The 27,739-nt window shown below is 42.3% G+C and overlaps 1 protein-coding gene across 12 annotated transcripts in view; it reads left to right on the top strand.

The window, feature by feature from the left end:
• Positions 1-27,739, top strand: part of RNF111 (ring finger protein 111) — a 91,862-nt gene that overhangs the window by 10,436 nt on the left and 53,687 nt on the right. Inside the window, exon 1 of one of the 12 annotated variants that reach the window (XM_060174425.1) lies at positions 26,663-26,680. The exons of the other annotated variants lie outside the window; for them this stretch is intronic. The gene's annotated coding sequence lies outside the window, so the exon portion shown is untranslated. Of the gene's footprint in view, positions 1-26,662; positions 26,681-27,739 lie in introns of those variants that run through there. 12 annotated transcript variants of the gene reach the window in all.

Below are 27,739 nucleotides of genomic sequence, written 5' to 3'. Positions count from 1 at the left end.
TGTAATTTAACTTTTACACATAAGCTTGCAAACAAAAAAGTAGACAACTTAACCTCTGGGACCTTGGGAGGACTATTGTGGCTATTCTTGGGGCTTAGAAGTGTGGAACTCTCCTAGTTGGAGTTGTGTGGAACTGTGTCCCTGTTACCTTACAATATGGTAAATCACTAAAACATTTTTTTTCTTTTTTAAATTAATTTTTTTTTTGCCTCCAGGGTTATCGGTGTCTGCACTATGAATCAACTGCTCCTGGAGGCCATTTTTTTCCATTTTTGTTGCCCTTGTTATTGCTGCTGCTGTTGTTGGATTAGACAGAGAGAAATTGAGAAAGGAGGGGAAGAAGGGAGAGAAATATACCTGCAGACTTGCTTCACCACTTGTGAGGTGACTCTCCCTGCAGGTGGGGAGCTGGGGGCTCAAACTGGGATCTTACACTGGTCAATGTGCTTCTTGCCATGTGCGCTTAACCCACTGTGCTATTGTCCGGCTATATGTATATATATATAGATAGATAGATATAGATATTTATTTATATATCTATATCAATCTATATATATATATATATTTAAGGCGTGCTTTTAGATTTCTGAGACATTTCTTCTTCAGAGTCAGTAATACTCTCACTGCCTTCCCATAGTATTTGGTTCAAATCTTGAAGCAGTTATTACATTTATTAGAACTTCAGCATCCTCCCACTCTGGGGGCTAAATTCCCAAATCTCCTTGCAAAATAGAAGACATTGTGGTTGAGTAACTTCATCTTATGTAAAAATAAGGTTGTGGGACAGTTCAGTAGTCATGAGTGGAATTATAAAAGTGCATAAGTGTACATTTAGTATTTTAAAAGCGAGAGACCACAACCAGCAACTTATGTAAGAATTTAGACTTCAGGGATTTGGGTGGTGACACACCCAGTAGCATGCACATATTACAATGCACAAGGACCTGGGTTCAAGCCCCTGGTCCCCACTAGCAAGGAGGAAGCTTCCCAAGTAGTGAAGCAGTGCTGCAGGTGTCTCTGTTTCCTCTCCTCTCTCAATTTCTGTCTGTCTCCAAAGTAAATAAAATATTAAAAAGTGGTTTCCCCCTGTAAAAAAGTAAAAGTAATTTAGATTTCAAATATTTGTTTCAGACCTTGCATATGTTACTGGGTTTTTGTGGTCCTCAGTTCACTGGAGGTGCTGGTTTCTGGTGAGCATGAAACGACAAGAATATTCCTCCTTGTTCTGTATCTCTCGTACCTGCAATCAGGTACCCTGGCCACCTCGGATCCCGTCGTGTGCCCTCTACCTTCTCTCCTGTTCCCCTCTCTGTTCTTTGCACGTGACAGACCTAGCTTGCAGTCCGCTGGCCTTACTGTTTCCTCTACCTAGAGTATTCTTCCAAAGCTGTGGCTTGGTTGACTGGGGACTGGCAACTACTTAAGATACAGGATTTTAGAACCTTTGCTATTTGTTTTTGTCTCCTATGTAGCTTGTATTTCTCTCTGCATTGTATGTGTCTACCTGTCCCCTGTCTGTCCTCAGATGTATGTGATTTTTCTGAGAGCAGTGAATCTCATATATCCTGTTTATGACTGATCCCAGCATGCAGCCTGAAATAAACTCTTAGTAAATATTTGTTGAGTGAACATGGTATTATCAGTGATATTCTAGCTTCTGAACTATTGATAAATTACTGTAAAATTAATCTGTTACCTAGGTGACATTCTGGATCTTGTTCTGACCCCATTTGTTTGAGATAACCCAGCTTGTGTTTAGTCTACTTGCCATACCTAAGATGATTTTTCTGAAATGAACCCCTCTTTCTAGACTTTGGATTTACTCTATTTCAATATAATTGAATATTTTTCTCATAAGTAGTAAGTAGTGCTGAATAAGTAGCTCTAAGACCTGCACTCACTTTTCAGTCATCTTCATGTATTTTGACTGTGCCTCAATTTAAGTTACTTTTTTCCCCCTTACCATAAATGTTACTAAAATTGAGTTGCTTCATTTTCTTCTTCTTTTTTTTTTCTCTCAGTCAGAACACTGCTCAGATTTGGTTTACGGTTGTACCAGGGGTTGAACTTGGGGCCTCAGAGTCTCAAGGATTAAGATCTTTTGCGTAGCCACTATACTATCTCCATGTACCCATTAGAGAAACACAGTTTACATATAGGAAACCAAGATGGGTTTGGGGGGGCATAGGGAAGAGAGTGTATGTGTGGGGGGGCAGGTTTCATGTGGGACTTAACACTGGGACTTGGATTACTAATATATTTATCTAGAATGTGAAATTCTTTTGGTGCAGAGTGACATCTTAATTATGTTCCTAATTAATATTGGTAGTAAAAGCCAGTTTGTTTAATAACGAGATTGAAAGGACATAGGATGATACATATTTCTTCAATAGTATCCTAGGTTTAACAGTTCACAATTTTAATTTTTTAAATTTTTAAAAATCTTTTTATTGATTAGATAGAGACAGCCAGAAATTGAGAGGGAAGGGGGTAATAGGAATGGAGAGAGAGACAGAGGGAGACACCTGCAGCCATGCTTTACCACTCGCAAAGCTTTCCCCTTACAGGTGGGGACCGGGGGCTCGAACCTAGGTCCTTGAGCACTGTAACATGTGAGCTCAACCAGGTGCACTACCACCTGGCCCCACTGTTTCTATTTCTGACCACAAAGATTTATCACTTTGCTGTTTGACTCAACAGACCCTGGGAATAAAAAATGTCATTTAGTTAAAATAACCTGGAAATCCTACAGTTTCTTATAAAATATAGTCATACAGTCTGAGTCCAACAGCGTTTTCCCTTCAGTGTTGGAACAAATCACATTTCATTGTTAAACTCCAGACGAAGTAGTAGGCTTGTGTTTATGGCCCATGTTGTGGGAACAATAAATAGCTCTCAACTTTCGAATTTGACAGCACAGCAAGATGCTCATATCATGAGAGACACATGGGGAGCAAGACCAAGGAGAGAACAGTAAGCTCTTACCGTTTTTGGTGTGTATTCTCAGCGCATAATTATTGAGCATTATTGCATGCCTCATCTACATAATTTGACTTTTTTCGTGTCTCCATACAGTTGAATTCACATTATGGGTGTGCTCGCAATCCAGAAGTAACCTGTGAGCTTCACCGGGTACCCCACTTCCCAGCTCCCCAACTTTAACTTTACCCCTGAGGGCACTGCCAGTGTTCTCGCTCTACCACTCTTGACAGACTTTTTTAGAATGAGGGTGAGAAGCAGAGGTAGATGCAGAGGGACACAGAAGGAGGGACCCCATCACTGCTGTCGTGTGGTGGCTGGGCCTCAAACTTGTGTCCTTGCAAATGGCAAACTGTGTGCTCTACCAGTGAGCTGTCTTCCAGGGTCCAGAATGTTAAATTTTGCCAAAAGTGTGCATTTGTCTAAACCAAATCTTCATGAAGAAATGGAATATTACTATCTGTTTAGAATGTACCCTCAATCTCCCCCATATGTTTTAGACGCAACATTGTTTGCATGTTTTCTTTTATCTTTGATTAGGTTTGCCATTTCTAGAATTTCATATAAATGGGTTGTTTAAATTCTTGGTAAGTTGTTGCTAACGCTGATGCTATAACTGGAGAACTATTTCTACTTTTTTGAAAAAATTTATTTTATTATATTTATTTTTTCCCTTTTGTGGCCCTTGTTTTTATTGTTGCTGTTGTTATTGATGTCCTTGTTGTTGGATAGTACAGAGAAATGGAGAGAGGAGGGGAAGATAGGGGGGGAGAAAGACACCTGCAGACCTGCTTCATGGCCTGTGAAGTGACTCCCCTGCAAGTGGGGACCCGGGGGCTCGAACCAGGATCCTTACACCGGTCCTTGCGCTTTGTGCCACATGTGCTTAACCCACTGCGCCACTGCCCGACTCCCAACTGGAGAACTATTTCTGTGTCCTTGTGTGTGCACGTTTCCCCTCAGGTCACCTCCTTGGGGGCATGTTGGTTTATAGTACAGCCTTGACACATGGGTATGATACCTCATCTCCCCGTGACGTGCGTCTGCCAAACATTCTCACCCTCAGCTTAGGGCCTTTCTCCCACTCTGCACTAGGACCCCAGCACCCCAGCCTCTTCTCTTCCCACCCTCTTCCCTCCCTCCGAGCTTTGGTGCTGCACACTGTCTTTAATGTCTGCTTCCTCTCCCAGCAGATTGTTTTCAGATTTAGCCACGACCCTACTTGTATCAGTGATTTCTTTTGCTCTTCTATGTACATTGCGTGTGTACTTTTTTCCCCATTCACTTGCAGGAGATTGTTTTTCCTAAAGCTTTTTGTTGTGAGTAAAGATAAGAACACTTACTAGACACAAATCAGTCTTTTTATAAGCCTGTGTCTAAATCTAGGTGTGGGAGGAGCGGATCGAAAATGAAACTTTAAAAAAAAAATCTTTTATTTTAATGAGAGATACAAAGAGAAAGGCCAGAGCTCTGCTCAGCGCTAGCTTATGCTTGTGCTGGGAATTGAGCCAGGGGCCTTACCTCGGAATGAAAGTCTTTTGCAGGGGGCTGGGTGGTGGCACAGCAGCTTAAGCACACTTGGTGTGAAGCGCAAGGACTGGCTCGAGCCCCGGCTCCCCACCTGCAGGGAGGCTACTTCACAGGTGGTGAAGCAGGTCTGCAGGTGTCTGTCTTTCTCTCCCCCTCTTTGTCTTCCCCTCCTCTCTCCATTTCTCTCTGTTCTACCAACAACTACGACAGTAGCAACAACAATAAACAACAAGGGCAACTAAAAAAGGGAAAAAACAGCCTCCTGGAGCAGTGGATTCGTAGTGCAGGCACCAAGCCCCAGCAATAACCCTGGAGGCAAAAAAAGTCTTTCACAGAACCCTTAACACTGTCTCCCTGCCTGGTTAGATGTTTGCTTAGCTTTAATCTTTCAAGGAATTGTGTGTGGCCTTCCAGTTGTTCCATGTCCTTGTGAACATTGGGGTGTTTGGTCTGAAATATTGATTGATTTTAGGAGGGAGCAGCAGAGACAGAGAGAACATAGCACTGCTTGGCCATGCAGAGTATTGGATCTGGGCCTCTCTCTCGAGGAAGGCCCTTAACCCTCTGATCTGCGACACTTAATGGTTTGAGCCTTTTTCATTTTAGCTTTTTACTGAGTAGATGGCTTCAATTTGTGTTTTTCAGGTAAATAAAAATATCAGACATGAAAGTCTTTAATTTTTGAAGGGAAGAATTGTTTTACTGAGATGTATGAGTTGACCAAAATTTTATTTTATTTATTTTTTTAAACTTCTTTATTGGGGGATTAATGTTTTGCAGTTGACAGTAAATACAATAGTTTGTATATGCGTAACATTTCTCAGTTTTCCACATAACAATACAACCTCCACTAGGTCCTTTGTCATCCTTTTCCAGGACCTGTACTCTCCCCCTGCCCCACCCCAGTCTTTTACTTTGGTGCAGTACATCAACTCCAGTTCAGGTTCTACTTGTATTTTCTCTTTTGATCTTGTTATTTCAATTTTTGCCTGAGACTGAATCATCCCATATTCATCCTTCTGTTTCTGACTATTTCACTTAACATGATTTCTTCAAGCTCCATCCAAGATGGTCTGAAAATGGTGAAATCACTTTTTAATAGCTTAGTAGTATTCCATTGTGTATATATACCAGAACTTGTTCAGCCACTCATCTGTTGTTGGACACCTGGGTTGCTTCCAGGTTTTGGCTATTACAAATTGTGCTGCTATAAACATAGGTGTACACAATCTTTCAGACTCAAAGTGAAAGGATGGAAAACTCATACAAGCTAATGGCCCACAGAAAGGGTCAGGAACACAATATCTGACACAATAGACTTTAAAATAAATAAAATTTTAAAAGATAGGGATATACACTACTTAATGCTCAGAGGATCAGTCAATCAAGACGACTTTAACAATTATTAACACCAATGCACCCAATAAAAAGCCATCTAAATACATCAAACATCTACTGAAAGAGCTACAGCAATATATTAACAGCAACACAGTAATAGTAGGGGACTTCAACACCACACTCTCTCAATTTGGCAGATCATCCAGGCAGAAAATCAAAGACATGAGGGAGCTAAATTAGGAGATAGATAAACTAGAACTATTGGACATTTTCAGAATCATTCACCCCAAGCAACTGGAATATACATTCTACTCATGTCCACATGGGTCATTCTCAAGGATAGACCATATGTTAGGCCACAAAGACAGCATCAGCACATTCAAGAGCACTGAAATCATCCCAAGCATCTTCTCAGACCACAGTGGAATGAAACTAACACTTAACAATCAACAAGAGATTAGTAACAGTCCCAAAATGTGGAAGCTCAACAGTACACTACTTAACAACTACTGAGTCAAAGAGGAAATCAAGGAGGAAATCAAAATGTTTCGAGAGAGTAATGAAAATGAAGACATGGGAGTCGGGTGTAGCACAGCAGGTTAAGTGCACGTGGCGCAAAGCTCAAGGACCAGCCTAAGGATCCAGGTTCGAGTCCCCTGGCTCCCCACCTGCAGGGGACTCCCTTCACAGGTAGTGAAGCAGGTCTGCAGGTGTTTTTCTTTCCTCTGTTGGTATGTTTCTAGTTCTGTTTCTGGGATCCCTTCTGTTACATTGCTTGACGTTGTGGTCTGTTTACATGGTCATTCTGTTACATTGGTTTGGTCTCACTCCCCCTACCTCCAGGAGATTTGGTTTAGCCCTTGCTAGTTTTGCGCTTTTTCCTTCACCCCGCCCCCTATCCTATATACTTCTGGAGTTCCTGACGCTGCCGCTGGAGGAGAAAGATGGAGGAGAAATTTGTGTGGTGATTAGATTAGATTAGTTTTTTAAATCATTGTCTCGTGAATAAAGAAATATAGCTTCTCCACTCAGCCTTGTGGTCCTGGTCGTCTGTCTACTGCCGCGAAGCTAGCCTGGCATACTGGCGCCATGAACTTTGAACAACACTCCTCCTCTCTGTCTTCCCCTCCTCTCTCGATTTCTCTCTGTCCTATCCAATGACAACGACAACAATAATAACTACAACAATAAAGCAACAAGGGCAACAAAAGGGAATAAATAAATAATTTTAAAAAATGAAGACATAAGCTATCAAAATATTTGGGACACAGCTAAGGCAGTACTGAGAGGGAAGTTCATAGCCATACAAGCACACATTAGGAAACAAGAAAAAGTACAAATAAACAGCCTGATGACACACCTTAAAGACCTAGAAGAAGAAGAACAAAGGAACCCTAGAGCTCCAGAAGGACAGAAATAAGGGAGAAGGGGTTGGGCAGCAGCACAGCGGGTTAAGCACATGTGGTGCAAAGCGCAGGGACCGGAGTAAGGATTCGGGTTCGAGCCCCCGGCTCCCTACCTGCAGGGTGGTTGACTCACAGGCAGTGAAGCAGGTCTGCAGGTGTCTTTCTGTCTTCCCCTCCTTTCTCAATTTCTCTCTGTCCTGACCAACAATAACTACAATAAAACAAGGGCAACAAAAGGAAAAATAAATAAAATAAATAAAGTTGGGCATTTGAAAAAAAAAGGGGAGAGGACCCAAATAAATCGGATTGTAAATGAAAGAGTTATCACAGCAGATACCATAGAAATTCAACATATCATGCGAGGCTTCTATGAACAACTATATGCCACAAGCTAGAGAACCTGGAAGAAATGGACAATTTCCTAGGTACCTGTGAACTTCCAAAATTAAATAAAGAGGAACTGGATAATATGAACAGGCCCATCACAGCTAACGAAATTGAAACAGTTACTAAAAACCTTCCCAAGAATAAAAGTCCTGGACCAGATGGTTTTACAAATGAATTCTTCAGAACCTTCAAGGAAGAGTTAATACCTTTACTTTTAATTCTTCCAGAAGATCGAAGACACAGGATTACTCCCTTCCAGCTTCTATGAAGCCAACATCACTCTGATACCAAAAGCAGGCAGGGACACAACCAAAAAAGAGAACTACAGACCAATATCTCTGATGAACATAGACGCTAAAATATTGAACAAAATTGGATACAGTAGTATATTAAAAAGATTATTCATCATGAGCAAGTGGGATTTATCCCAGGGATGCAAGGTTGGTTTAATATATGTAAATCAGGGGGCTGGGTGGTAGCATAGCAGGTTAAGCGCATGTGGTGCGAAGTGCAAGGACGTGTATAAGGATCCCAGTTCAGGCCCCCGGCTCCCCACGTGCAGCGGAGTCGCTTCATGGGTAGTGAAGCAGGTGTCTATCTTTCTCTCCCCCTCTCTTGTCTTCCTCTCCTCTCCATTTCTCTCTGTCCTATTCAGCAATGGCGACATCAGTGACAACAACAATAACACAGCAATGATAAAACAAGGACGACAAAATGAAAATGAAAAAAAAGGCCTCCAGGAGCAGTGGATTCGAAGTGTAGGTAACGAGCCATATATGTAAATCAATCAATGTCATCTACCACATCAATAAAAGCAAGACCTAAAACTACATGGTTATATCAATAGATATGGAGAAAGCCTTTGACAAATTCCAACATTCCTTTATGTTCAAAATGCTACAAAAAATGGGAATAGATGGAAAACTCCTCAAGATAGTGGAGTCTATATATAGCAAACCTACAGCCAACATCATACTCGATAGTGAAAAACTGGAAGCGTTTCCCCTCAGATCAGGTACTAGACAGGGCTGCCCACTGTCACCATTACTATTCAACAGAGTGTTGGAGGTTCTTGCCATAGCAATCAGGCAGGAGCAAGGAGTCTACCAAAATTTTATACTCACGTTGTGAAAGTGTATTTGTATATGCACATGAGTTACATATGCATATATGTAATTTTCTCTTTATCTTGCTAGCTTACCTCCTTTTGTTTGCTTTTTGTTGTTTACCTTTATTTTTTAATGCTTCCTAAGGAGATTTTCATTTGGATAAAGTAATTTATTATCTTAAAGAGGTCAGTATTATCTCTGACGCAGCTCAGATGATAGAGTGCCATGATTGTTTGCATGGATTCTCAAGTTCAGTCCCTATCCCTGTCAGTGATGCTCTGCTTCTCCCATTAAGAAAGAAATCTTGGGAGTTGGGCTAGGTAGCACAGCGGGTTAAGCGCAGGTGGCACAAAGCGCAAGGATCCCGGTTCGAGCCCCGGCTCCCCACCTGCAGGGGAGTCGCTTCACAGGTGGTGAAGCAGGTCTGCAGGTGTCTGTCTTTTTCTCCCCCTCTGTCTTCCCCTCCTCTTTGCATTTCTCTCTGTCCTATCCAACGACAACGATATAAATAACAACTATAATAACTACAACAACGAAAAACAAGGGCAACAAAAGGGAAAATTAAAAAAAAATTAAAAAAGAAAAATCTTAAAAAAAAAAAATCAGTGCTTTTTTCTCTTCTTTTTACCAGAGCACTACTCAGCTCTGGCTTATTGTGGTGCAGGGGCTTTGCAGCTCAGATATGAGAGTCTCTTTGCATAGCCAGTGTGCTATCTGCCTCCACCTAAATCAGTGCTTTTTGTCTCCTACAAAGTCTTTGCCCATAACTACACACATTTCTGCTTCATTTCTTCTGAGTGCTTAAGTAGTTTGAGCTTTTAGCTTTAAGTCCTTGATCCATTTTGAGTTTTTTTTTTTAATGTCTGTGTGAGGTAGAGTTTGAAGTCCCCACCCCCACACACGCACACGCACAGCTAATCATTTGCCATTTGTTGAGAACTTTCCTTTCTCCATTATTTTGGCACTCATGTTGAAAAACATTTTGACAATATATAAGAGTCTATTTCTAGTCTATCCATATGCCAATAACACTCTGCTTTGATATAATTGAGTTTAAACCTATCATCCTGCTGCTTGTTTGCTGTTTGTCCCATCTGTTCTGTTCCTTGCTTGCTTCTGTCCACTATTGGTTGAGGCCTTTGAGTTTGTTTTTTCTATTCCTTTTTTATTTTCATTTTTGACTTGATAGTCATCCTTGTTTTATTTTTTATGGTTGCTGTAGGTATTTTAAATTTTTATTTATTTTTACTAGAGATAGAAATTGAAAGGTAAGGAGATAAGAGGCAGAAAGAGACCCCTGCAGCTCTGCTCCACCACTCTTGAAGCTTTCCTCTCTACAAGTGGGGACCAGGGGCTTGAACCCAGGTCCTTGAGCACTGTAACACATGCACTCGACCAGGTGCGCCACCACCTGGCCCCAAGAGGCTGAGAGAAAGCGAGACAACAGGGAATCAGCGGGTTAATCGCACGTGGCGCAAATTGCAAGGACCAGAGTAAGGATCCCGGTTTGAGCCCCTGGCTCCCCACTTGCAGGGGAGTCACTTTATAGGCGGTGAAGCAGGTCTGCAGGTGTCTATCTTTCTCTCCCCCTCTGTCTTCCCCTCCTCTCTCCATTTCTCTCTGTCCTATCCAACAATAATGACATTAATAACAACAGCAACAATAAAAACAACAAGGGCAACAAAAAAGGGAAAATAAGTAAATATAATAAAATAAAAAAAGCTTAAAAAATTTTTAAAAAAGTGAAACAACAGCAGCATTGTTTCACTGCTTATCAAGCTTCCTCACCCCTCCCCCTACACAGATGGGGACCAGGGATTGAACCTGGGTCTTTCTGTACTATAATGTGTGCACTCAACCTTTGCTCTAGGGTTTACATTGGACACCTTTTAAATTTTTTTTAAAAGTTTTAAAAAATATTTATTTCCTTTTTGTTGCCCTTGTTTTTATTGTTGTTATAGTTATTGTTGTTGATGTCATTGTTGTTGGATAGGACAGAGAGAAGTGGAGAGAGGAGGGGAAGACAGAGGGGGAGAGAAAGATAGACACCTGCAGACCTGCTTCACCGCCTATGAAGTGAGACTCCCCTGCAGGTGGGGAGCCAGGGGCTCGGACTAGGATTCTTTCGCTGGTCCTTGCACTTTGTGCCATGTGCACTTAACCCGACTCCCAGGTTTTTTGTTTTTTTTTTTAAGACATTCTTTTAATTTATTTTAATGAGAGAAATACAGAGAGAAAGACATAGTGAAAGGTTAGAGCACTGGTCAGCTCTGGTTTATGTTGATGCTGGGGATTGAACTGGGGAACTCAGCCTCAGGCATGAATGTCTTTTGCATAACTACTATGCTGTTTCCCCAGACCACCCTTTAACTTTTCAGTGGTAGAAACAGTCTGGTTTGTTGCCGTGCAGTATTTTTTATACTTAGGCATTTATACATTACTAATTTTAAGGAGATTTCATTGTTCAAGTTTTGGGGTTATAGTTTACTTCATGGAGGGAAGATTCTAGTAGAACTTACTTTGATATTCTACTTTTACAGAAGTGACCAGATGGTGCTGATTTGTGAAAGTCTTTGAAATTTGATAAATTGAGATCAGAAAACTTTGATATTTGAATTTGAAAAGAGATGGTTATATCATATGCTGTTTTTATAGAGCTATACCAGAATTGGAGTTTGAAGCATTTATGAGTAAATGTCTCGGGATATGGTACCCAGTTTGTGACTTTAGACCAATTATTCAGTGAAAAACATCAAAGTAAGTTCTTCTTTTCTCTCTCTGTGTGTGTGTGTATGTGTATTAATTTAGTGGTAGTTTATTTAGTTTTATTTAACTGATTTTGCTAATCATTCTAACCTTGTTTTCAGGTCCTGGTTTTGTCATTCAATTCATGTTATCCTTTTCAATTTTGTGTCATTGAGAATGAGCATTTCTTCATTTATTTTTATTATCTTTATTTATTGGACAGAGATAGGCAGAGATCGAGAGGGGTGGGGAGATAGGGAGAGAGACAGAGACACCCACAGACCTGCTTCACTGCTCATGAAGCTCTCCTCCTGCAGGTGGGGACCAGGGGCTTGAACCTGGGCCCTTGCACACTGTAACGTGTGTGCTTAACCAGGTGCGCCACCGCCTGGCCTTTCATTCCTTTGTATTCTCACTTGAAGCCCTGGCTAAACACAGATTTTGAAATGCATGTTTTAAGTTAACTTTTAATTTTGTAGTTAATTTTTATTGCTGATTGTTCATAAGTTTCGACAGATTTGGGGACTGACATTTAATTTACCTTTTGAATGTATTCCAGCCTCAGTTCTCCTCCTGTACAACTTGAATCTGTGCTGCTGCTGCTGCTGCTGCGAGGCAGGAGTTGAGCGTCAGTGACTTGTCCGGAGGGTGAGGGCTGGGGAGAATCAGGTCTGAGACTCGTCCCAGCTTCAGCCAGATTTGAGCAGTGCTTTGGTCTCTCTTGCTCTATCTCTCATTAAAATAGAATAATAATGATAATAACAACAATAATAAAAATAATATATTTGCCTCCAGGCTTATCGCTGGGGGCTCGGTGCCTGCACTGTGAGTATTCTGATCTTGGAGGCCATTTTTTCCCATTTTTTTGTTGTCCTTGTTATTGCTGCTGTTGTTGGATAGGACAGAGAAAAATTGAGGGAAAGGGAAGACAGGACGAGAGAAAGACACCTGCAGGACTGCTTCATCACTCGTGAAGCGACCCCCCAGCAGGTGGGGAGCTGGGGGCTCAGACAGGGATGCTTACACGGGTCCTTGTGCTTTGTACTATGTGAGCTCAACCTGCTGCGCTACCTCCCAGCCCCAAATAATCTTTTAAGGTACTAAGATACCTTTAGTATATTAGTGAAGTTAGGGATTTCCTTCTATTAAAGTAGATTACTCTGTTAATAAATTGGGACGAATTCTGGGGATAATTTTGTCATTCTTTAAATCTGTCTTTTCCCTGTCACCAGAGTTATCACTAGGGATCGGTGTCTCTGCTACAGATTAGCCAATTTTGGGTGGCCATTTTTTCCTTTTTGCCTCCAGGGCTATTTCTGGGACTTGCTGCATTACGAATTCAGTGCCCCTGGCTGCCATTTTTCCCATTTTATTTGACAGGACAAAGAGAAATTGAGAGAGGAAGGGGACACACTGGGGGTCAGGCAGTGGCTCACCGTGTTAAGCACATATAGTACCAAGTGCAAGGTCCTGCTTAAGAATCCCATTTTCATCCCCCCCCCCCACTCCCCCACCTGCAGGGGTGAAGCTAGTCAGCAGGTGTCTTTCTTTCTCCCTCTCTGTTTTCCCCTCCCCTCTTTATTTCTCTCTGCCCTATTCAATAAAAATGGCCACAGGAGCAGTGGATTCGCAAAGCTAGACACCTGTAGACCTACTCTGCCCCTTGTGAAGCGACCCCCTGTAGGCAGGAAGCCAGGGAACCGGATGTTTGCAGGCCCCTGCACTTAGTGCTACGTGTGCTTAACCTGGTGCGCCACCACCTGCCCCCCTTTTTTCCCCCTTTGTATTTTATTTGATAGGACTGAGGAGTTGGGAGGGGAAAATAGAGAGGGAAAAAGATAGACACCTGCAGACCTGCTTTGCCACTCCTGAAGCTCCCCCTTGGCATGTGGGGAGCCGTGGTACCACTCCGAGTCCTTGCACATGGTACCTAGTGTGTCTCCGCCAGGTGCACCACCTCCTGTCCCCCAGAACCTTGGTTAAGTCTTCCACAGACTGAATAGTATCTCAGAAGTCACCTTAAAAAATAGATACTTATTTTATTTCAATGAGAGGAATTTCCTCCCTCCCTCCCATCCTGACCAGCATCACACTACTCAGCTCTGGGTTGTGGTGGTACAGGGGATTGAACCTAGTACCTTGAAGCCTCAGGCATGAAAGCCTTCTGCTGTCTCCCTGCCCCCTGAGAAATCATCTTATTTCTGCATTTTTCCTCCTAACAGGAATCCTAGACAAATACTTGTTTGAAGTAGAATGAAATTTTTTGAAAATTAATATGCTGTCTATCTGAAGATCATATGTTGTCTTTCAGTCTTTCAAACAACTGGTTTTATACACTTGATCTTAAAAAAGTGGTTCATTCAGAGAACTTTTGCCACAGAAAATAGTTAACAAAGGGGTTCTTGGGTTTGGTGCAGAGATCTACGGCGCCCGGCAGCCTTTTGGTGGTGGTGGTGATGATGATGATGATGATGGCAGAGACAGAAACAGGGGAAGTGACTGGGGGAGAGAAAGACCTGCAGTCTACTCCCTCACTCCTGAAGCTTGCCTCTCTGCACATGGGGGCCAGGGGCTCAACCCTCATTATTTATGCATCTTAGTTTTATTTGCTTGCCATTTTAAAATTTGTGAAGTTTTTTTACTTGTCTTTTTTTTTTTTTTACATTTTAATAAAATCTGAGATTTTTAGTCACAGCTAGCATGCTATATATATTAGCCTGCTGAATAACTAAAAATTGTTAACCATATTATAAATATGCCTAGAATTTATTGTCTGTCTTTATTTTACTGAGTGGGTCTTCTCTGGGTGGCTCGTAAATATGATTTTGAGAACCAGCTCTTATCCTGAGCTATATTACAGTGTTGCCTGCTGGGTCTGTTCCTATAAATAATGTTATTTCATCTAGAAAAAGGCTGACTATTAATTATTTGGACACATACCTTCTTCTGAATCTTAATTGTTATTAGTTACTGTCTTTTCTGCCAGCTGTCCCTGGAATCTAGGCAACTAGCTTATTAGAATTATGTTTAAAATGAAATGAGTATTGAATGGTACACAGCCTTTCTATTTTTGACACTTCAAAGAATAGTTTTCCTTCAGGCTTTCTTTCCAAGAGTTGAAGTTGCAGGAAATAAAGTATTTGTTTGTTTATTTATTTATTTATTGCCTCCAGGGTTATTGCTGGGGCTGGGTGCCTGCACTACGAATCCACTGCTCCAGGAGGCCATTTTCCCCCCATTGTTGTTGCCCTTGTTGTTGGATAAAATGGAGAGAAATCGAGAGAAGGGGGAAAGACAGACACTTGTAGACCTGCTTCACTGCCTGTGAAGTGACTCCCCCTGTAGGCGGGAAGCGGGGGGGGGGGGTTCAAACCGAGATCCTGACTCCATTAGTAATATTAATTTATCATTATGATGTGTTAATTTGGCCTTAATGTCACTACTAACAATAAAATCAAGTCTAAACATGGCAGATAAGCAGTCTTTTTTTTAATCTTTATTTTTTGGACAGAGACAGCCAGAAATTGAGAGGAAGGGGGAGATAGGGAGACAGAGAGATACCTGCAGCCCTGCTTCACCACTTGTACCGCTTTCCCCTGCAGGTGGGGACCGAGGGCTTGAACCTGGGGCTCAAACTGGGATCCTTATGCTGGTCCTTGCACTTTGTGCCATGTGCGCTTAATTCACTGCACTACCACCCGGTCCCCTACTTTAATTTTTTAAAAACAATGTCACTAGGCCATGCTTTTCTTTTTCTTTCTTTCTTTCTTTTCTTTTTTTTAAAAAATTATTTATTTATTCATGAGAAAAATAGGAGGAGAGAGAGAGAGAAAGAACCAAACATCACTCTGGTACATGTGCTGCCAGGGATTGAACTCGGGACCTCATGCTTGAGAATCCAATGCTTTATCCACTGTGCCACCTCCTGGGCTACACCATGCTTTTATTTTTCTAATAGACTTTTTTACTGTTTATTTTTACTGATTTATTTTTAGTTCCTCTCCCCCCCCAAGCACTGCTCAGCTCTGGTTTGTGGTGGTGCTGGAGATTGAACCTGGCACTTTTGGAGCCTCAGGCATGCGTACTGCAATACTCTGGTTTATGATGGTGGTGGGGACTGAGCCTGGGACCTCAGAGCCTCGGGCATGAAATTCTGCCATAATCGCTGTGTTCTCCTAAGCTTGATCTGGAAGGGGTTATATGTATGAAGATTTTGAATAACTAAATTATGAATGATATCATATGTGCTTTTATTTATCTAGTGCTGGAGAGTGATACTACCTTTGTAATGTCTCAGCTGTTTCTCTGGTTTTGAGAGAACCCTATATTTTAAAAAGTGAGAGAGGAAATGAGAGGGAACAAAGCACTGTGCCACTGTCTGTGACTTGAACCCATGGTCTTACTCGTAGTATTTCAAGTTTTTACTCTCTAAACGACCCCCTGACCCCAGGATACCATAATTGTATCTGAATGTTTATTTGAGTTGGGAGTATGAGGTTTATGGCCAAGTGTGATTATCAGCAAAGAAGCAACATTCATTCTAAAATGTAATTCTGTAGTGTTCTGAAGTCTGTGGCTCTCACTGTGGAACAGTTCTCTGAAATTACGTCAAAGGCATCAAGGCCATATTTCTTAGTATTCTGACCCAAAGGTAGTGGAGTCTGGTAATACATTCTTGATTTAGTAAACCAGTCCTTCCCTCCTCTGTCCTTTTCCCCTTCCAAATTGGGAAGGCAGGTACAAATAATGCCGAGTTACACTAGTGCACTTAATAGCTGAGGATGGTGACGCTTTCCTGAACTACTCTAAGGACAGAAAGTTGCTGCTTTAAATTTATTGAGAGTAGAGAGATACTTTGACGTATTTTCCAATGCAAAATGGCATATTTGATAAGGGTGGATCTTGATGTAAGTAGGAAAGTAGAAACTGAGGGAGCTGGGCAGTGGCAAGCGCACAATGGCCTAAAGCACAAGGATCCCGGTTCGAGCCCCTGGCTCCCCACAGGGGAGTCGTTTCACAAGCGGTAAAGTAGATCTGCAGGTGTCTTATCTTTCTGTCCCCCTCTCTGCTTTCCCCTCTTTCCATTTCTCTCTGTCCTATCCAATAACAGTGACAGCAATGACTTTCTCTCCAGCAGCTTCTGCTTTTTAAAAAATATTTATTTTTTCCCTTTTGTTGCCCTTGTTGCTTTATTGTTGTAGTTATTGTTGTTATTGATGATGTCGTTGTTGGATAGGCTCAGTAACTGTACAACAAATCCACTGTTTCTCGTGGTCATTTTCCCTCCACCCCCCATTTATTTCTTAATAGGACAGAGAATTTGAGAGGGGAGAGGGAGAGAGACAGAAACCTGTAGTACCTCCGCTTGTGAAGCTTCCCACCAGTAGGTGGGGAGTGGGGGCTTGGAGCCACATGGTAATGTGTGTATGTGTCCAGGCTTGCCACAGCCTGGCCCCTGGACTGCCATTTCCCTTCCCTTCCCTTCCCTTCCCTTCCCTTCCCTTCCCTTCCCTTCCCTTCCCTTCCCTTCCCTTCCCTTCCCTTCCTTCCTTCCTTTCTTTCCTTCTTTTATAATTTTTATTTATAAAAAGGAAACAATGACAAAAACCATAGGATAAGAGGGATACAACTCCACACAATTCCCACCACCAGAACTCCATATCCCATCCCCTCCCCTGATAGCTTTCCTATTCTTTAACCCCCTGGAAGTATGGACCAAGGGACATTATGGGGTGCAAAAGGTGGAAGGTCTGTCTTCTGTAATTGCTTCCCTGCTGAACATAGGCATTGACAGGTCGATTCATACTCCCAGCCTGTCTCTTTCCCTAGTGGGGCAGGGCTCTGGAGAAGTGGGGCTCTAAGTAAGACACATGGTGGGGTCATCTGCCCAGGGAAGTCTGGTTGGTATCATGGTAGCATCTGGAACCTGGTGGCAGAAAGAGGAGTTAACATATAAAGCCAAACAAATAGTGCAGAGGAAGACTTGGGGGGGGGGGGGTCTCCGTTTTATAGATAGTAGGACTATTTTAGTTATGTTCCAAAGGGTCCATGACTGTACTAGTGTTTTTTTTTCCTTCTCTCTGAGCCTAACATCCGATAATGCAGGTGGACCCAAGTCTGGGGAGATGATGTCATGGCTGGCTGGACTGCCATTTCTTGCCATGTCATGATGGTGTTTGAAATGATCTTTCTCTAATTTTTCATTTTTGTCAAACTGCTTCTGGTTTGGATAGTCACATCAAAGATTTTTAAAAAATTTTTTTTTAACTATATTTATTTATTGGATAGAAACAGCCAGAAATAGAGAGGGTAGTGGGTAACAGAAAGGGAGAGAGACAGAGACACCCGCCACACTGCTTCACCACTTGCAGAACTTTTCCTCTGCAAGTGGGGACTGGGGATTTGAACCCAGGTCCCACGTTCAATCAGTCCCCATGTCATTTTTAACTTGACTTTTTTAGCTCACCATAATTTACTCTCGTGAAACCTCTTTCCCGCAGTATTCCCTGCTTCCCACAATGTCATGCTCACCATGCCATTGAGGTTATATTAAAATAGTATTTTGGAAACCTCAATAATTTATTGTTATTTAATTTATTGTTAGCATTTTATTTATTTGGTAAAGACGAGAGAAGTTGATAGGGGAAGGGGAGATAGGGAGGTGGGAGATAGAGTGGCAGCACTTTCTCACCACTCGTGAAGCTTTCCCTTCGTAGGCGAGGACCATGCCTTGAACCCAGGTCCTTGCACAGTGCAGTATGTATGCTCTACAAGGTGTATTGCCACCTAGTCCCAGAAGTTATGCTTTTTCTTTTTCATTTTGGCCTCTTAATAATCATTCAGCATATCTGATGCTTACCTATTTGAAAAAGACCTGATCATTTAAAAGGACAGAAACTAGTTGAAAACATTAAATGTGATCCTGTAAAGATTTAAAGACCATGTGACTTAATTAAAAACTTTTTTTTTTCCTGCCACCAGGGTTATTGCTGGGGCTTGGTGCCTGCATCAGTCTGCTGCTCTGGCAGCCATTTTTATCCCTACCTCCTTTTTTGTCGGTAGAGACAGAGGTATGAGAGGGCGGGTTGAGCTTTGCAGCACTGCTTCATTTCTCATACAGCTTCACACCCCTCCCCTGTGCAGGGCCGGCTAGGGGGGATGGGGGCTTCAACCCAGATCCTTGCCACATTTTCAAAAATTTATTGATGACAGAGGATGAGAGAACCAAAGTGTCACTCTGTAATATGCACCTAGATAGGGAGTCAAGTTGAGGACCTTATGCCTAAGGATTCAATGCTTTAGCCGCTTTTTGCCTTCTCCAGACCACAGCGTGACAATTCTGCTTACAGCTTCTGCGGATTGTTAGCATTGCCAAGATGTGAGGCACCTTGAAACAGATCTTTCTACCATAAAACACTGAGTTGAAATCGGCTTCATTGGGAGTCGGGCAGTGGCGCAGCGGGTTAAGTGCATGTGGCACAAAGCACAGGGACCGGTGTAAGGATCCCAGTTTGATCCCCCGGCTCCCCACCTGCAGGGAGGTCGCTTCACAAGCGGTGAAGCAGGTCTGCAGGTGTCTATCTTTCTCTCCCCCTCTCTGTCTTCCCCTCCTCTCTCTGTTTCTCTCTGTCCTATCCAACGATGACGACATCAATAATAATAACAATAATAACTACAATAATAAAACAAGGGCAATGAAAGGAATAAATAAAAAAATTTTAAAAAATCGGCTTTGTGCATTTAAAAAAGAAAGAATTCTCAATTCATTGAGTTCTCATCTCCAAGGAAACTTATTGGGAGACCGTGAAGTTCTATTTTAGAAACTGAAAGTTGAAATAACAGTGATCTCAGAAGAGTCATTTGTGATCGTGGAGCTTTCACAGTGGCAGATTGATTACTTGAAAAAGTATCAAGAACAGAAGATTGTGGAGGTTCGTTTTTTTCCACTTTATGTTTTGACTTCTACTTTCAGTCACTCCAAAAATAATGACCACTTTTTAAAAAAGTATTTATTTATTCCCTTTTGTTTCCCTTGTTTTATTTTTGCAGTTATTGTTGTCATCGTTGTTGGATAGGACAGAGAGAAATGGAGAGAGAAGGGGAAGACAGGGGGGGAGAGAAAGATAGACACCTGCAGACCTGCCTCACTGCCTGTGAAGTGACTCACCTGCAGGTGGGGAGCTGGGGGCTCGAACCCGGATCCTTGAGCTGGTCCTTGTGCTTAGCGCCACGTGTATTTAACACGCTGTACTACTGCCAGACTCTCTGACTGTACTTTTAATAATGAAGGATTTTTTGAAGTAGTTCAGTGATAAGTTGTTACCTTTCGACTGTTAAACTTTTTTCATTAGTGGTAAGTGCAGAAACAAAATTTCTATGGCCAAAGACTAGTATCAATACCTGAAAAAAAATTGCTAACAGTTGAATGTCTTTGTCAGTTTCTTTCATGTTCTGTGATTAAGATGATCAGGATTGGTGGTTACTTCTAGTCACTCAGGAGGAGTCGTTATGGTCAAGATAGCCATAAAAATCACATGCTAACTATATTTTTCTTGTGCAGTAGTAACTTAATTGCAAAGATATGTTCTAGTTCTATGGGCAAATAAATTACATTCTCATTTGTTATTCTGTCAAAAAAAATATGTGTGTGGGAGATAGCATAATGGATAAGCAACAAGATTCATGTCAGGCTTTAAAGTCTCAGGTTCGATCCCTCTGTACCACCATAAGCCAGAGCTGAGCAGTGGTGCAGCAGATTAAGAGCACATGGCGTGAAGCACGAGGATCCCGGTTCAAGCCCCTGGCTCCCCACCTGCAAGGAGGTTGCTTCATAAGTAGTGAAGCAGGTGTGCAGGTGTCTGTCTTTTTCTCCGCCTCTCTGTTTTCCCATCCTCTCTCCATTTCTCTCTGTCCTCTCCAACAATGACAGCAATAACAACAGTAATAAACAACAAGGACAACAAAAGGGAACTAATAGCCTCTGGGAGCAGTGGATTCATAGTGCAGGCACTGAATCTCAGCAATAACCCTAGAGGCAAATAAATAAATAAAATAAAGTAAAATATATGTATACAAAAAATAGTAAAATTTATAAAATCCTTATACCTTAATTTCAGATGTAGCAAATAACTGTTTCATAAGAATTCAAACCATATATAGACATCTGTAACCCAGGTGGGAGCGCCTAGCCCAGTGTATTGAATCTGCACGCTATAGTTGCAGTCCCAGACTGAAAACTGCGTTTCTCTGTAGTTTCCCATGCATATGTAAATTTGTTGTTTTGCCAGAAGAAGAAAACATTGAGATGTCAATTTATAGCTCTTCATTTTAAAATCAAAAATCTTTTTTTTTTTTTTTAACTCATTTAGTGAGAAAACAAACAGCGTCACTCTGGCCACAGGAAGTGCTGGGTATGGACATGGGGCTTCAGGCTTGCAGAACATGCATTCTACCCACTGAGCTGCTTTCCCGTGATCCTACGTAATATTTGCTGATTTACCTGTTTATTTTGCCACAACACTGCTCAGCTCAGCTCTGGCTTACTATGCTGTGGAGGATTGAACCTGGGACTTTGGAGCCTGTTAATTTTTTTTTTTTTTGATTGCCACCAGGATTGTTGCTGGGGATCGGTGCCGGCACTGCAAAGCCGAAATCATCACTCTTGGTGGCCGCTCTTTTCTTTTTTCCCTTCCCTGTTTTTATTTGATAGGATAGATAGAAATTGGGGCGGGGGTAGAGAGAGAGAGCGAGAGAAAGACACCTGCAGACCTGCTTCACCGCTCATGAAGCTTCTTTCTCCCCCCATCCCTCCACAGGTGTAGGGTGGTGATGGTGGGGATCGAACCTGGGTCCTTCTGTATGGTATTGAGTATGCTTAACTGGGTTCATCATCACTTGGCCTCCCCACTTAATTTTTTAAAAGCGGCCTAGCAATGTATTGGTATGGATATACCCTAATGTTATTAAAGTTGTAAATATGACAGCTTAATCTTGAAATGGAAAACGTATTTCAACTCCAGTGTCCCCGTTCCTTCTAGCCCCCCCAGTTGCACATAGACCATTATGGCTATTACTTTCAGTTACAAGGTAAGATTCTGAAAGTTGTAGTGAACAAAATTCAAGTTAAGTGCAAGCACTGTGAGTTTGAATTAACCTTTAAGTTTTGTTATTCAGGTGACTTGAAGAAATACAATGTTTTAAAAGCCTAGTTTGTTCTTGGTGATGGCATTTATACTTTAAATACCACATATATGTTAAAACATTTTTATACTTCAAAAATGTGTAGCAGAGCCAACATTGGAGTCTTACTTATTCAGAAGTGAGATTATCTCTCCACTTAAGAGAATTTTTTCTTTTTTTAATATTTGTTTTAAATTTTTTTATTACACTTTTTAAAATTTATTTATTCCTTTTTGTTACTCTTGTTGTTTTATTGTTGTAGTTACTGTTGTTGTTATTGATGTTGTTGGATAGGACAGAGAGAAATGGAGAGAGGAAGGGAAAGCAGAGAGGAGGAGAGAAAGACAGACACACCTGCAGACCTGCTTCACCGCCTGTGAAGCGACTCCCCAGCAGGTGGACAGCCTGGGCTCGATCCAGGATCCTTATGCTGTTCCTTGTGCTTTGCGCCACCTGCACTTACCCCACTGCGCTACCGCCTGACTCCCTCTTTTTTTCTCTCTCTTTTTTTATTGGGGAATTAATGTTTTACATTCAACAGTAAGTACAATAGTTTGTACATGCGTAACATTCCCCAGTTTCCCATATAACAATACAACCCCCACTAGGTCATCTGAATCCTTGGACCTGTATTCTCCCCACCCACCCACCCCAGAGTCTTTTACTTTGGTGCGATACACCAATTCCATTTCAGGTTCTACTTGTGTTTTCTTTTCTGATCTTGTTTTTCAACCTCTGCCTGAGAGTGAGATCATCCCATATTCATCCTTCTGTTGCTGACTTATTTCACTCAACATGATTTTTTTCAAGGTCCATCCAAGATCGGCTGAAAACGGTGAAGTCACCATTTTTTTACAGCTGAGTAGTATTCCATTGTGTATATATACCACAGCTTGCTCAGCCACTCATCTGTTGTTGGACACCTGGGTTGCTTCCAGGTTTTGGCTATTACAAATTGTGCTGCCAAGAACACAGATCTTTTTGGATGGATGTGTTGGGTTCCTTAGGATATATCCCCAGGAGAGGAATTGCAGGATCATAGGGTAGGTCCATTTCTAGCCTTCTGAGAGTTCTCCAGACTGTTCTCCACAGAGGTTGGACCAATTGACATTCCCACCAGCAGTGCAGGAGGGTTCCTTTGACTCCACACCCTCTCCAGCATTTGCTGCTGTTACCTTTTCTGATATATGACATTCTCACAGGAGTGAAGTGGTATCTTGTTGTTGTCTTTATTTGCATTTCTCTGACAATCAGAGACTTGGAGCATTTTTTCATTTGTTTTTCGGCCTTTTGGATCTCTTCTGTGGTGAATATTCTGTCCATGTCCTCCCCCCATTTTTGGATGGGGTTATTTGTTGTCTTGGTGTTGAGTTTGGCAAGCTCTTTATGTATGTTGGTTATTAACCTCTTGTCTGAAGTATGGCATGTAAAGATCTACCATTCTGTGAGGGGTCTCTTGGCTTGAGTAGTGGTTTCTTTTGCTGTGAAGAAGCTTTTTAATTTGATATAGTCCCATAGGTTTATACTTGCCTTAGTCTTCTTTGTAATTGGATTCGTTTCATTGAAGATGTCTTTAAAATTTATGCAGAAAAGAGTTCTGCCAAAATTTTCTCTATGTATCTGATAGTTTGTGGTCTAACATCCAAGTCCTTGATCCACTTGGAATTTACTTTTGTATTTGGTGAAATACAGTGGTTCATTTTCATTCTTCTGCATGTTTCAACCCATTGTTTCCAACACCATTTGTTGAAGAGAGACTGCTTTCCCCATTTAATAGTCTGAACCTCTTTGTCAAAGATTAGATGTCCATAGGTGTGGGGGCTCACTCCCTCTTTTTTTTTTTAATATTTATTTTATTTTCCCTTTTGTTGCCGTTATTGTTTTATTGTTGCAGTTATTGTTATTGATGTCGTGGTTGGATAAGACAGAGAGAAATCGAGAGAGGAGGGGAAGACGGGGTTTTGGAAGACACCTGCAGACCTGCTTTACCACCTGTGATGCGACTCCCCTGCAGATGGTGAGCCAGGGGCTCGAACAGGGACCCTTATGCCAGTCCTTGCGCTTTGCGCCACCTTCACTTAACCTGCTGCACTACCCCCTGACTCCTGGATTGTTTCTTCTTTTAGACTTTCTGGCTTGAGTACTTTTTTTTCTTGCCTCCAGGCTTATTGCTGGGGCTCAGTGCCTACACTACGAATCCTGCTCCTGGAGGCTATTTTTTCTTGTTTGTTGCCCTTGTTTATCACTGTTGTTGTTGTCCTTATTGACGTCATAGTTGTTGGATATGACACAGAGAAATCGAGAGAGATGGGGAAGACAGAGTGGGGAAAAAGATAAGACACCTGCAGACCTGCTTCACTGCTTGTGAGGTGACTTCACCCCTGCAGGTGGGGAACCAGGGGCTCGAACTAAGATCCTTGTGGTGGTCCCTGCACTTTGTGCCAAGTGTGCTTAACCCACTGTGCTACCTCTTGGCCTCACTATGTAACTTTTAAAATCGTAGTTCTTTCATTTTCTCTAGCTTCTTAGAATATTTTGAAAACATTTCATAAGATTTTAGTCTTGGGGGTCGGGCGGTGGCGCAGCGGGTTGAGCGCATGTGGCGCAAAGCGCAAGGACCGGGGTAAGGATCCCGGTTCGAGCCCCCGGCTCCCCACCTGCAGGGGGGTCGCTTCACAGGCGGTGGAACAGGTCTGCAGGTGTCTTTCTCTCCACCACTCTGTCTTCCCCTCCTCTCTCCATTTCTCTCTGTCCTATCCAACAACGAATAGCGTCAACAAGGGCAATAATAATAACCACAACGAGGCTACAACAACAAGGGCAACAAAGGGGGGAAAAATGGCCTCCAGGAGCGGTGGATTCGTGGTGCAGGCACCGAGCCCAGCAATAACCCTGGAGGGAAAAAAAAAAAAAGATTTTAGTCTTGCAGTCTTCCCATTGTTATATTTATCAGACAGCTAAGTTATTGGAAGTCAAGTTTGTACTTAGGGATAACACTCATCACTCCCAGAGTAGACATAAGCCTGAGCTGGGGATCTCTAAATAGAAACATGGTGTTAGTCTATGTGCCTCCGTTCCCCATTGCCATTGGCAGAGAGAGGCATAATACTCCTGACTGCAGGGCTCCCCATTATATCAGCATGAGAGTTGTCAATGAAGCTTCTTCCTCCTCTACCCAATGGCTATCAAGATTTCACTTGATTTTTTTTTTAATCTTTATTTGTTGGATAGAGACAGAAATTGAGAGGAAAGGGGGTGATAAGGAGAGAGACAGAGACATCTGCAGCACTGCTTCACTACTTGTGAAACTTTCCCCCTGCAGGTGGGGACCAGGGGCTCGAACCTGGGTCCTTGCATACTGTAACGTGTGCTCAACCAGGTGCGCCACCACCTGGCCCCAGATTTTACTTGAATTGTAAGCAGAGGAGAATGTTGGAGTGGGGGTAGATAGCATATGGTTATGCAAACAGACTCCCATGCCTGAGGCTCCATAGTCCCAGGTTCAGTCCCCCACACCACCATAAACTAGAGCTGAACGGTGCTCTGGTCAAAACAACAACAAAGTGGAGAAAGTCTGAGCTGCTTAACATAGAACTATGAAAAGATCCACTATATTCTGGGGAACTGAATTGCACAGAGACTCATTGAAGGCAAAGGGAACTGGAATGTCAGGTTCCCCCATTGTATAACTGGAAAAAATGTATTTAGCCCACGTTAAATTTCCCATTTTTACAGAATGGACATTATAGTTGTTTTCATATTGATCCTGTGTATCTCATAGGATTTAATAAAATATTTAACTACTATTGATTTTAGAAGTTACTGTGGAAAAAATACAGATACAGTCGACCTGCTTTTACTGTGTGCAGCAGTGGTTTTCCTGTCTGTCTCATCTGTCGATGTCATGTGCACGTGATAAACAATACCTCACTTTTGATATTTGTGTCCATTCTTTATTTCAAAAACTTGACTACCCTTCACAGGACAAGGCTGTGCACAAGTGAAACACCTATTTCTTTATTTTAGTTAGAATGCCTAAGTGTTTCACCATAAACTGCTAGCTGTTGTTTTCTGAATCATGTAAACCAAACAAAAATGTCTGTGACCTGGATTGAGTAACTTGTCTGATTTGAAGGTTTGTTTTCTAGCCTTGGAACTTGATGCCTTCAGAGACATGAAAAGTGATCTCTACAGACTTGCCGCCAGATTCGACCCCTTTCCTGTTTCAGATTTGCTAGGAATTAAGAGGCAGCATGTAGATCAGGTTACCAGGTTTTCAGAGAAGAAAAATCTGGTTATTCTTTCTTCTGTGATCACTACTCCTTGCCCCCCACCGCCAACACCCAACCCCACTCCCAGAGCACTATTAAACTCTGGTTTCCAGGGCGGTAACGCAGCGGGTTAAGTGCAAGTGGCACAAAGCGCAAGGACAAGCCTGAGGATCCCAGTTCGAGCCCCCGGCTCCCCACCTGCAGGGGAGTCGCTTCACAGATAGTGAAGCAGGTCTGCAGGTGTCTTATCTTTCTCTCCCCCTCTGTCTTCCCCTCCTCTCTCCATTTCTCTCTGTCCTATTCAACAACGATAGCAATAACAACAACAGTAATAACTACAATAATAAAACAAGGGCAACAAAAAGGGAGAATAAATAAATTAAAAAAAAAAAACAACTCTGATTTTTAGTGGTGCTGAGGATTGAACCCAGAACCTTTAATGCCTCAGGCATGAAAGTCTTTATGTATAACCACTATCCTATCTCCCCAGTCTTTTGATCAGTTTCCCATAAGCACTTGCTGAGTTCCCAATATTATAAGTGTTTTCTGTGGTTCTAGAGCACTTATAAAACTTGGGTCATGATAAAGATTCAAAAAGTACAAGATTATTATTTTATTATTATTATTTTTAATTGCCCCCACCCCGTGTGTCTTTCTTTTCCAGAGAGGGACCTTTGTGATGCAGGATTTGCTGGAGAGGTGTTGCTGTGTAGTTGAGAGCTGTAGCGCTACCCAGGTTTGAAAGAATATTCTTCTGAGAGGACAGGGAGGGGAGAGTCACAAGAGGGGTAGTGGGTAGGGAAGGAGGGTTTCCAGAGAGCACTAGGCAAGCTGGGGCCCCTGGCCTTGAACCCTGTCTGTTCCCTCCCCTCCCAACTCTGCTTCCTCAGATCCCCAGCACCAGGTCCCAAGTGGACCCACCAGGCTACATGAGGCTGAACCCACCTACCTTTTGCTTTTACACTCCAGCATCCCAGCCGGTCTCCCTCCTCTCTTCAGAGTTAACTTTGGTTCTGTTGCCGGCTTTCAGTGGTTTGCCTTTTTGCTCAGATTTTGTTTTTTTTTTTAATTTATTTTCCCTTTTGTTGCCCTTGCTGTTTTTTTAAAATTGTTATTATTGTTGTGGTAGTTATCGTTGTTATTGAGGTTGTCGTTGTTGGATAGGACGGAGAGAAATGGAGAGAGGGAGGGGAAGACAGAGAGGGGGAGAGGAAGATAGACACCTGCAGACCTGCTTCACCGCCTGTGAAGCGACTCCCCTGCAGGTGGGGAGCCGGGGGCTCGAACCCGGATCCTTACGCCGGTCCTTGTGCTTTGCGCCACATGTGCTACCACCCGACTCTTTTATCAGTTAATTTTATATGCTTAGATTAAACAGGTAGCTGTTTTGTTTCTTAATGAGATTTGTTTATGAGAGAGAAGGAGAACTGGAGGATCAGTTTGGTACATGCAGTGCCGGGGATTGTACTCTGGATTTCATACTCGAGTCCCAGCTCACTGTGCTATGTGACTTCCATTCCTTCCCTTCTTGTCCATGTGGCTTAAGCATCAAGAGTGACTTCCCTGGTGTCTAGTAACCTGTATTTATCTCTCTTCAATCTGTGACTTCTTTGCAGGTTAGGACTCCGAGGATCTTTTGTGGTTTTGATCTTTTTTTAAAAAATAATTTATTTATTTATTAATGAGATAGGAGGACAAAGAGAAAGAACCAGACATCTGGTTCTTGTACTGGTTCATGTGCTGCCGGGGATTGAACTCGGGAACTCATGCTTGAGAGTCCAGTGCTTCATCCACT

Source organism: Erinaceus europaeus, chromosome 16 (assembly GCF_950295315.1).
Source record: "Erinaceus europaeus chromosome 16, mEriEur2.1, whole genome shotgun sequence".
Lineage (NCBI taxonomy): Eukaryota > Metazoa > Chordata > Mammalia > Eulipotyphla > Erinaceidae > Erinaceus > Erinaceus europaeus.
This window is presented reverse-complemented; position numbering and strand designations above follow the sequence as displayed.